The sequence below is a fragment of the Aricia agestis genome, chromosome 1 (genome assembly GCF_905147365.1).
Source record: "Aricia agestis chromosome 1, ilAriAges1.1, whole genome shotgun sequence".
Classification (NCBI taxonomy): Eukaryota; Metazoa; Arthropoda; class Insecta; order Lepidoptera; family Lycaenidae; genus Aricia; species Aricia agestis.
The window spans coordinates 19,533,195-19,545,734 of NC_056406.1; positions in this window are offsets into that span (position 1 = coordinate 19,533,195).

Sequence of the window (12,540 nt, forward strand, 5' to 3'; positions counted from 1 at the left end):
GAAAAATTTTGAAAATCGGTTAACTAACGGCGGAGTAATCGTTGAATATAAGAAAACGAACATAACACCTCCCCCATTTTGAAAGTCGGTTAAAATTGTAGCCTATGTGTTATTTATTTAATATTTTAATCAGCACATGAATTGAATAACAAAATTTTTTTCAAATTAATCGTAGCACCATCTGTCAGGACAAACTAAAATTGAAATAGAATAATATTGAATGCGATGATAGCGCCGTCCGCCGGATCTAATGTAAAACATTCCAAAATCAACAACTCCTTATAAATAAGAAATTAATTGAAAAAACATTTTCCAGTAGACCAAACTGTAAATCTAAACCATTCTCGAATCTCCACGAACACACACAAAAAATTTCATCAAAATTGGCCAAGATAAGATAAATCCGTTCAGCCGTTCTCGAGTTTTAGCGAGACTAACGAACAGCAATTGATTTTTATATATATAGATTTATCTTTCGATTTCTATATAGTCTTATTAAAAAAATAATCGGACAGAGTAACAACTTAAGTTAGCTAAAATAAAAAAATAATCGGACAGAGTAACAACTGAAGTTAGCTAAAATTGTGTTTATTTATGTACTATGTATTTTGAGACTATGCAATTTTGTCGCGTTCGCGATTCACTTTCACTTTTGTTGAGTTTCAGAACGCGATATTAGGTCCTCCAACGCGCACGCGAATTTGAACTTTATGCAGCGGTAATAAATTACAAATTGACTCTCCATTTTATTTAGAAAACGTTTGTATGGGAAATAGAAAAATGCTGTTTTGAGGATTTTCCCGGCAATTATTCGAATTTTTCTCACCTTTTAAACCTTCCCTAGACCTCCACGAATAATTCAAGACCAAGATAAGATAAATCCGTTCAGCCGTTCTCGAGTTTTAGCGAGACTAACGAACAGCAATTGATTTTTATATATATAGATAATAATTAAAAATAAATTTTAAATTAAATAAATAATAATTAATTTTTAAAGAAGGAAGGGCATATCGTCCAAACTAATGTAGCACTTTGAGACATACGCCAAATGAAAGGGCTTGAAAAGTTGAATATTTTATTGTATGACGAAAAATCTCTAAACCATGGGAGAAAAAAGTTAATGAGGGACAGACAGACGGACAGACAGAAGGACAGACAGACGGACAGACAGACCGACAAGCAGACGGACAGACAGTCTGTCAGGAAGACGGACAGACATTAAAGTCTAAGTATAGGGTCCCGTTTTTACCCTTTGGGTACGAAACCCAAAAAAACACACTCGGCCAATTTTAGAAGCTTATAGCGAGGTAATGATTGGAGATAGATACAAAGTGTTAAGGACAAAGTTGTAGAGAATTTTATTTTATTTTATTTATGTAGTAGAAGAGAATTTCGTACGAAGCACCGTTTTTGATGAATAAGAAAAAAAACAAAAAACGGGACCTTTTTTGCCCCCCCTCCATCGGGCTCACCTCGGAGGGGTCAGGACTTTTAGTATGTTTATCTCCTAACTAGTCTAAACAAAGTACCAAAGTCAAAATTTCTGCTTTGTCTTTTCCAAGCAGAATCATTCGTTTACTAGCCTATATAGCCTATGTGACTCACAGAAAAAATGATTAAAATCGATTCAGTAGTTTTGATTTATATGTAGGTATTAATTTCTACCCGTGGCCCGCATTGGCCGGTACCGCCTGCATCGTAGTGATTTGAAAGGGATTTTTTTTTTAAATGAAATAAGGGGGCAAACGAGCAAACAGGTCACCTGATGGAAAGCAACTTCCATCGCCCATGGACACTCGCAGCATCAGAAGAGCTGCAAGTGCGTTTGAATGAATTTGAATGAAAATGAAAGACTGCAAAAGGTCGGCTTTTAAGAGGGAATAGGGTAATAGGGGAGAGTAGGGAAGGGAAGGGAAGGGAATAGTTGAGGGTAGTGAAGGGAATATGTTAGGGGTTAGGGGATTGGGCCTCCGGTAAACTCACTCACTCGGCGAAACACAGCGCAAGCGCTGTTTCACGCCGGTTTTCTGTGAGAACGTGGTATTTATCCGGTCGAGCCGGCCCATTCGTGCCGAAGCATCTCCCACGTATAATGACACTACGATGTTGCCACTTTTTATATTTCTTCACTTTCTTGACAGACTGTAATTGAATATAAAATGCTTTTCATCCATTAACCAGCTCGGTGAAAGTCCTTCTACGAAGGGATCCTAGGCCAAAAGGTCCATATTATATATCTAAGTATAAATCAACAATGTATTTAAAGTACTTAATTGAATAATGATTAATGCCGTATAACGTATTGGTTAAAATCGCTTCGTAAATTAGCCATTTTTTTATGAAATAAGGCTGCCTTCACATAACGTCGCAAGCAGTGCGGCTGCAGCGCTGCTGCTGCACTGCTTGCGACGTAATGTGAAGGCGCTCTAAGGGGGCAAACGAGCAAACGGGTCACCGATGGAAAGCAACTCCCGTCGCCCATGGACCATTAACAGGGAAAAGGGGAGGGTAAGGAAGGGAATAGGGAAGAGTAGGGAAGGGAATAGGGTAGGGGATTGGGCCTCCGGTAAACTCACTCACTCGGCGAAACACAGCGCAAGCGCTGTTTCACGCCGCTTTTCTGTGATTTCTCCGGTCGAGCCGGCCCATTCATGCCGAAGCATGGCTCTACCACGTAAAGACACATTACTTGTAGTGAGAAGTAAATTAATTTTTTTTTAAATGTGGGATATCCCACGACCGGAAATATCACGTTCTCACAGAAAACCGGCGTGAAACAGCGCTTGCGCTGTGTTTCGCCGAGTGAGTGAGTTTACCGGAGGCCCAATCCCCTACCCTATTCCCTTCCCTTTCCTACCCTCCCCTATTACCCTACTCCCTCTTAAAAGGCCGGCAACGCACTTGCAGCTCTCCTGATGCTGCGAGTGTCCATGGGCGACGGAAGTTGCTTTCCATCAGGTGACCCGTTTGATCGTTTGCCCCCTTATTTCATAAAAATAAAAAATAAAAAACCTTTTCATTGTGTACAATACTTAGTACATCATTTTAATAAATATCGTAGGGTTCAGCCCGCGTTTGCAATGTAAGCGAAAAAAAAATGTAATTATCTTTTCTTATATCTTTAAACGAGCAATTCTTGTATACTTGTATATAATTGAAACTAGCTGTTGCCCGCGACTTCGTCCGCGTGGACTTCAGTTTATAGCGCGCGATGTCAACAAAATTGGTGTCAAAAGCTTTTATAAAAAAACCCTGGTACCCCTTAAATCAATACAGCTGTGCAGTGTGCACACAATAAGTATTTCATTTTTTGCCCTCCAATTACACAACTTTACCCATAAACTATTTATCATTGATAGATTTAAGGTTACGTCACTGCACAGATAAAGTACTGAGTTATTTAATACCGTAGAATAGATATAACAATCGAAAAAAATCGAAACTTAAATGTAAGATGATACCACGTCTTATAGGAAGACTTTTGAGCAAGCGTCAGCGCGATGTAGAAGACGCACGGCGCCATCTATTATGAATTGTTGGAACTAACTTAATTTGAACAAATTTACGCATTTTCACCCCCTTACAACCCTTTTTTCCAGTAAAAAAAGTAGCCTATGTCCTTTCTCAGGCTTTGACTATCTGTATACAAAATTTCATTACAATCGGTTCGGTAGTTTTGGCGTTTGGCGTGAAAGCGAGACTGACAGACAGACAGACAGACAGAGATACTTTTGGCGTTTGGCGTGAAAGCGAGACTGACAGACAGACAGACAGAGATACTTTCGCATTTATAATATTAGTATAGATTATGTGCACACTGGACAGCTGTTTTTGGGTATTTTGATTAATAAAGGGCCGCGCTACACCGGAATGGCAGCGGCGATGCGAGCACTTTCAGCGCTGCCATTCCGGTGTAGCGCGGCCCTAAGAGGGGTACCACTTACCAGGGTTTTAAAAAGTTTTTAAATTTGACACAAATTTTGTTGACACCGCGCGCTATAAACTAAAGTCCACGCGGACGAAGTCGCAGGCAACAGCTAGTATTATACATAAAATATGTTTAAGATTTTTGAAATTTTATTTTAATACACATCCAAGACCCAGGAACATTGAAAACTTTTTGTTCCGCCTGCGGGACTCGAACCCAGGACCCCCGGGATGAGCGCTGGCCACGCGCAATGCGAATTCATTTTCATCGATATTTTCATGGAAATAAGATATTTTCCCACATCAAAATGTAGCCTATGTCCTTTCTCAGACTCTAGAATAACTGTGTACAAAATTTCATTGCAATCGGTTTAGTAGTTTTGGCGTGAAAGCAAGACAGACAGACAGACAGACAGACAGACAGACAGAGATACTTTCGCATTTATAATATTAGTATGGATAGTATGGATTAGAAATGCAGTAGGAGTTCTATAAGATAAGATAGATTGATTATTATTATACCAAGTGATTATATTATTAAACATAATATTCTAACGTATTAAAAACTATAAACAAAAACATACTAACAACTAATAAGTATGATTAGTTCTATGGTACAATAAAGTAAAAATTAAAACGCCATCTGTTGAATCGTATTAGAACTAAAATGTTCATTGCGTCGATATATTTCTGGATTTTTTATAATATTATACATAAAATATGTTTAAGATTTTTGAAATTTTATTTTAATACACATCCAAGACCCAGGAACATTGAAAACTTTTTGTTCCGCCTGCGGGACTCGAACCCAGGACCCCCGGGATGAGCGCTGGCCACGCGCAATGCGTATTCATTTTCATCGATATTTTCATGGAAATAAGATATTTTCCCACATCAAAATGTAGCCTATGTCCTTTCTCAGACTCTAGAATAACTGTGTACAAAATTTCATTGCAATCGGTTCGGTAGTTTTGGCGTGAAAGCAAGACAGACAGACAGACAGACAGACAGAGATACTTTCGCATTTATAATATTAGTATGGATCTCGGAATCGGATCCAACGATTTTCATGAAATTTAGTATACAGGGTGTAATAAGACCACTTCCGATAACTTTGGGGTATGATTATACTACATTTTCTGATTACGAATATGTATTTTTTTTAATTTTTTTTTTTAATTTTTTTAATTTTTTATTCTTTATTTTTTTATAATTAAAACCCTTTAAACATGATAGTAAACCACATAGAAAAATATTTTAAAATATTTTTTTAAATTTTATTATTTTTACCCCAATAAGCATTTGCAAGCGCGCGGTCAACGTTCTCGTGTTCCGAGTACAAACCCGAGAACGTTGACCGCGTTAATCAGCTGTTAGCTCCGCCCTACGCACGCTAAGTCGAAAGGTCGTATGCGACGAATGACGATACACTACGAGTTACGACTTACGACAGAACACACAGAAACCCTAATGTATGTCTTTTCAATTTCAAACCCATGAAGGTCACCATGACGTGGAACTTAGAACTCTGACCTCTGACCTCTCATCTAAGCTACTTGCAGTGTTAAGAGTTTAATGGTAGCTCATGTAGAAAACTGTAAGTAACTGTCTGTGCATGTGTAACAACTTACGACAGTATGGCAAACTTCTAAGATTATTAGACTAGTTAAAAAGTTCATCGTAAGTAACGAAACCTATGCGGATGAACTGTTTATCCGCAATCGTCACTTATCAATCGAAATAACAGATGATACACGAAAAAACCTCATACATAAAACTGGCAATTAACTTACGTGAAAAATGTTGAGTTCAAGTGTTCTTACTTCTTTATGCATTTTGAAAATAGTCCTTAACACCAAGCAATAAGACCAGTCACCACCAAGAACGTCAAAAAAACTTCTCGTTAACGAAATGTATCACACCACTAAGTATTTTATTACAACTGAAATAATAATCAATTATTAACACTTTACACAATACTACCACGTTTTGATACTTGAAGTAATTGTTAAAAAATCAAACTTATCTCCTAACAACTCTAACAACCTATTACCTCAATGCTCAAATGGCTACTAAATTAAAAAATCTATTTTAATTTTTGAAATAATGTTCGTCGTGTATCGAGTATCGACTTTCGGAAGTAGTCAAAAGACACCGAACGGCGGCTTGCTTTGATCGCGGCGCCGACAAAGCGCGCCGCTCTGCAGGTGCCCGACGCACGTGTCGCTAATCCATTTCAAGGACAATCTAAGTGTTGTACCCTATAAATTCAATACTATTTAGTCGATATTTAAATTCCCATTAAATAATAAAAATTATAACTATTATTTAGTAGATCTTCTCTCATTTTTTAAATTCGATACCTACATTACCGTGATAAAGTGATTGTTATACCGTGGTACGCGTTATGCGCGTCTAAAATACTTTAATACCTAATTAATTAAATAACTTTTAATTATTGTCGCTTTTCTTAATATTGAGTAGGTGTTTGTTTATTTTTAGTTTGACAGTAATCAATACGTACTCGTATGTAAAACAATTAATACGATTTATCGATAAAAAAATTATCGATTACTCAAAATATTCACATTGCACAGGGATACATCCCTATTATTTTACAAAGTTTTTTCTTCAATTTTGTTCAGTCGGCTGTCTAACACGCGCCGTGCTGGTGTAGGTACTGTGACGTTTTTGTTTAAGTTTTGTAATTTTACGTTAGTAGATGTTGTCATATTATTGCTTGTTTTGTGTATTGTTAACTATTTTTTTTTATGTTTGTAATTCATAACGGGCCGTGACAAGATACGTCCCAGGTGAACATCGTCGTCGATAGACGATAGTGCGGTTTAAACAGTGCAATAAAAAGTGTTTAAAGAATTGGAATGTCTCCTGTAATTACTTTTGTTAAGTGTTGAATAACTCTGCAATCTACATCGAGTTAGATGGATCATGGAACACAGTTCGAACTGCATTTCATAAAAGCAGACAGCTGATCACAGGTCAGTGAACATGTTATCACGTACCTATGTTTTCCATTGATAGGTATTGATAGGTGCAGTAGGTAACTGTGTATGTATTTTTACAGATGTGTAAATCGGATGATGATCGGATGTGAATTATGATTTCTTTTCCTTTTTGGCCGGAAGTAAAAACTGAGTATTTTTGAGTAAAAACCTGAGAAACGGTAATTAATAAATTGTAACATTTTTTTAAATCGTGAAAACTATTGTAATTGAATAATCATTACAATATTGGTGGTTTATTCACTACCTACGGGCTAGGGTATAGGGCACACCACGATCAGCTGTTTTGTCTTAACTCATGACTAGCGCAGAGCCGCGCGCGCGGTATTCGGCGCGGGCGGCGCGGGGGGGCCGGCTCGGCCCGGGGTTTCATTCATCGGCGGCGGGCGATATTATCGCGCATTAACTGCACGCATTATACGTTGCGTGTTGAAAATTTTGACTATTTTAAAAACTGGCGATTACATGAAAATTTCTTGCACCAATGGATATATCTCATGCCCTATAATAACCCCACGAAGTTATCGGAAGCGGTCTTTTGACGGGGTGATAAATCGATCTAGTAACAAATCATTTTTAGAAAATGTCATTTTATTCGTGTTTTATTGAATACCGAGCAAAGCTCGGTCAAATAGCTAGTTTATAATTATTTACGACATCACATTAGAAACCTCAAAAATAACAGGATTTTTCCACTATTTATTGAATACTAGCTGTTGCCCGCGACTTCGTCCGCGTGGACCTCAGTTTATAGCGCGCGATGTCAATTGGTGTCAAAAGCTTTTATAAAAAAAACCCTGGTACCCCTTAAATCAAAACAGCTATGCAGCGTGCACATAATATTTCACTTTTTTTAATTAAACTTTATATTTTATGCCAAATTTTAAAGCTTATTTAGCCCCCCAATTACACAACTTTACCCACAAACTATTTATCATTGATAGGTTTAAGGTTACGTCACTGCATAGATAAATTACTGAGTTATTTAATAACGTAGAATAAAAATAACAATCGAAAAAAATTGAAATTTGTAAGTAAGATGATACCAACTCTTATAGAAAGACTTTCGAACAAGCGTCAGCGCGATGTAAGAGACGCTCGGCGCCATCTATTATGAATTTTTGGAACTAACTTAATTTGAACCAATTTTCACCCCCTTACAACTCTTTTTTCCAGTAAAAAAGTAGCCTATGTCCTTTCTCAGGCTTTAGACTATCAGTATGCAAAATTTCATTACAATCGGTTCGGTAGTTTTGGCGTGAAAGCGAGACAGACAGAGATACTTTCGCATTTATAATAATAGTATAGATAATACACACACTGGCAAAATTAGCGGAACATGGGTAAAAAAGGCCAAAACTTGAACTCAAGTGGGTTGGGCTGTCTGAAAGCCTTTTTTATAGCTTCTAAGCTCATTCAAGAAATAAAATATTGAACAAAACTGGCAAGTTCACAGGTTTTTATAGCAATTATGCCCTAATAAGTGTTTTTCGATTATTGACGTTGTAAGTGTTCCTGATAAGAATGGCGTTTTAGCGGGGTGAAAGGTATGCTCAGCTCATTTGATTGTTTGGTTTTTGGAAGAACACATTGCTTAGATACAAAATTAGTGATTTCCCAGCATCTGCGACAGCTAGAGCTGTAACCACGATAGAGAAAGGTCACACCTACCGTTCGGTCAGTCAGGCCTTAGGTGTGTCGGCTTCCGTGGTTCATCGTAACTTTCAACGCTTCAGAGAGACTGGATCTTACGTTCGGAGACGAGAACAAGGCAGATATCGGGTGACAATGGTTCAGGATGACCATTTTGTAAGGAAACAAAACTTAAGAAATCGACCTCAAACTGCTATGCAGACACGAAACCTGTCGGAACAGGTCCAAGATGAACGTGTAAGTGATTGTACAGTAAGAAGAAGACTCAAAGAAGTTAAATTAAACTCAAAAGTGCCAGCAAGGGCACCAAAACTTGAGACAGGACACCGAAGAGCCAGGCTAAGATTTGCGCGTGAACATCAAAATTAGACAAGTGAGTGAAATCTTGTGCTGCACAGTGATGGGAGCAAATTCTGTGTACATTTGGTTGACAGGCGATAAAGAATGTGGATAAATCATAAGGAAAGCTACAGGCCATCAAACTTACCGGAAACAGTGGCCTATGATGCAGGCTTCGTAATGGTTTGGAGTTGCATATGATTTGGAGCCCGCATGGAGCTGATGATTATAGATGATGGTACTTTGACAGTACAGGGCTATAGCACCGACATCCTGGAACTGCATGGTGTGCCTTTTACACAGTTTTAGGTAGTAATTTCAATTTTATGTGCGTCCATAGAGTAAGAAAATCGGGCATTATTACCTAAACGATGCTGGCGTAGCCCAGGTGGAGAGGCCAGCGTGGTCTACGGATGTGGATCCGATTGAAGACGTGTGGCACATCAATGGGTGAACGGTACGAGTTAAAACTCCAGCTCCAAAATGTGTCCAGGAGCTCGAGTTGGCGCTACTGGAGGAGTAGGAGAATATCCCATAGGAAATGATTGACAATTAAAATGCAAGCATGGAATGGCGTATCCAGGCCCTCTTGAGATCCATAGAAGGCATTACACGCTTTTAACATGGTATTTCTTTAATAAAAATGGAGAATTTATCTTAAAAACTTACTACTGAAATTTCAAAGATTTTCTTAATTTTTCGATTTTTGTTGATTTTTTTCTATTTTTCACGTTTTTATGCCCTAAATTTATATAAAATTTATTTTTTAATAATCAATTAGTAAATAAATATATAAAATCAGTCAACAATTTAAAAAAAAATTGAAAATTTTGTTGTTCCTCTAATTTTGCCGGTGTGTTTAGTATAGATTATTATACTTATAAACCTTCCTCTTCAATCACTCTATCTATTCAAGAAAACCGCATCAAAATCCGTTGCGCAGTTTTAAAGATTAAAGAGAACAAAGGGACATAGGGACAGAAAATTAAAATATAAAAATATAAAACTTTGTTTTATACTATGCAGTGATAGTGAAGTTTGGCCCTTTGGCTTTTTGTACAGTAGACCATCACAACACAGAATTGGTGACTTAAGTGACAAGAATTGCTAGGTAGTAGAAAATTATTTATTATCTTTATACAATGTGTCCCGACACCGGTGTCCGATCCTTTAATGTCATGATCTATGGCATATTTTATCAACAAATTGGCTCTCAAATTTTTTCTTTCTCTCACGGTTGTAAAATGGCAGCCATTTTAATTTTTTTCGGGCTTTCACACTAATCTGACCAGCACTTCTCATGTAAATATCCTATGAAGATAAAAAATGTCTCATTTGATAGCTTAATTTGTGGACTACGCTTACACATGCAATATGTTATAAATTTCTTGGAATTAAACATAGAAAAACCAAAACTTAAGAAAAAAAATTCTGTATTTTTTAATTAATGGCTTTTTGTGAAAAATCTAGCGCATTAATCTGGTTCTTTTTTGTTTTACAGAGATAGAGGAGGTTTTCATCTTAAATATTTTTTTTACTTCAATGCTCTAAGTCAGATAGTTTAGAAGTTCTAACAATTTTCTTATGGAAGTATAGGTCAGATTAGTATGAAACCAACGAAAAATTATTTTTTCAAAAGTTGGAGAAAAAAATATTTGAAAGCCAACTTGTCACTAAAATATGCCATAAATAATGAGTTCAATTTTTTTTTTCTCCAACTTTTGAAAAAAAATATTTTTCTCTGAATTCATACTAATCTGACGTATACTTCTGAAAATCGTTATAACTTCTAAACTATCTGACTTAGAGCATTGAAATAAAGAAGTTATTTTAGATGAAAACCTCCTTTATCTTTTTAAAACAAAAAAAAAACAGATTAATGCGCTAGATTTTTCACAAAAAGCCATTAGGGCAGTTCCATGTAAAAGTCTACCATAAACTAAAAAAGTAAATACCTGATTTTGGTGTTAAAAATACTTAATTATAGTCACAACATTATGGCACTATTAAGATTTTATAGAAGCAACAATTTCTAAGCATTACTTTTCTAGCAAAGCTGCCATTTATGAGATGATGTCGTAAGCTCGGCTGAGTGTGGTTTTGTGTGATGAAGTTTTGCCTTAGTTTTCACGTTATGTATTTTAAATTCTTGTCATATTTTGTTACACACTGATTGTTTAAACAATTGAATACCGATATAGCTTTTGAGATTCGAGAAAATTCATTTTTATAAAGATATAATAAGCTTGTAAGATCACAGTATCGAGTTGTAGTGTCGGTCACATAAAATCATTACTTTTGTCTATAACTACAGTAAAATTACTTTTACATCAACAAAATTAGAAACTTTCCTACGTGACGGCGTTACTCAAATGATAGTGGCATTAAAAATTTGTCATCTTTTTTTATAACACCTAAACTCTAAAAAATATTTTTGTAGTGTCGGTCACAGTATAGAGTCGATCACGCTCAAAAGTAGCGTTTTGTTTGTTATTTTTGCTGATAGATGGCGAAAACAGCTATAGAAAGCAGAAAGAGAGAAGCAGAAAGCTAAATTATTATTTTAAGAACCTGCCAGACCACCTCAAAGTCAAATAAAATCCAAAATTTTACGATGTCTGGAAATGGGAAGCAATTGTCACAAAAATCTGGCAGTAAGATATGAGATTATTACAGATATCGCAAGAAAATAAGATAAAATTATTGATTTTTAAACTTTATTGAACGTAAGATAGACCTGCAGAACTGGAAACCTCATAAAGTAATAGCAACCGAAACTCCATAGTGTCTGGTCGTTCTTACCTCTATAGGGCTCATATAATGGAAAATTTTTAGCTTAGAAAAATGACGAAAGTCTGCCTATCGCTGCCTCTTGGGTTATTATGTTAATAGTTTTTGAGAAGATTTCGTGTTGAGTTATTTTTTGACTAATTATTAGTGATTTCGTTTTTGTGACGTTTAAGTTCAAAAAAAGCATTTTAATGAATTTACTAATTACTGATTAGCTTTTATATACTTTTAGAGTTCGTACTGTACGTGCTGAGATACATAAATTTTAAAGTTTAATGTAAAACTACCGACTTTTACCTGCACAAAGTGAGTGTAGTGTCGGTCACGTTTTGGGCTGTAGTGTCGGTCACGATTTCTTTTTCTAATAAATATTTTTTAAATAACTTACAAGTTATAGGTAACCATTTTATAATAGTTTGTTTCATGCACTTTCGATAATAATACAAAGTAGAGTTATTTAGCACACAGAGAGGAAGATTATTGGTGTTTACAAACACTCTCGGAAGCGACTTCCTTTTGCATGTAGTGTCGGTCACGTTTATGTTTCACTAAATAAATGCTATTTGAAAACAACAGTGTATACCATTTTTTCTACATGAGTTAACTTGTTTTATCTGCTACAAAGCCATCTTAAAATTGATACTAACAACATGATAGTAACCATAATATATGACAAAATAAAACGCAAGTCGTATCAAATGTAGAGTCAGTCACATATGGAATTGTCCATTAATTAAAAAATACAGATTTTTTTTTCATAATTATTGGTTTTTCTATGTATAATTCCACGAAATTTATAATCTATTGC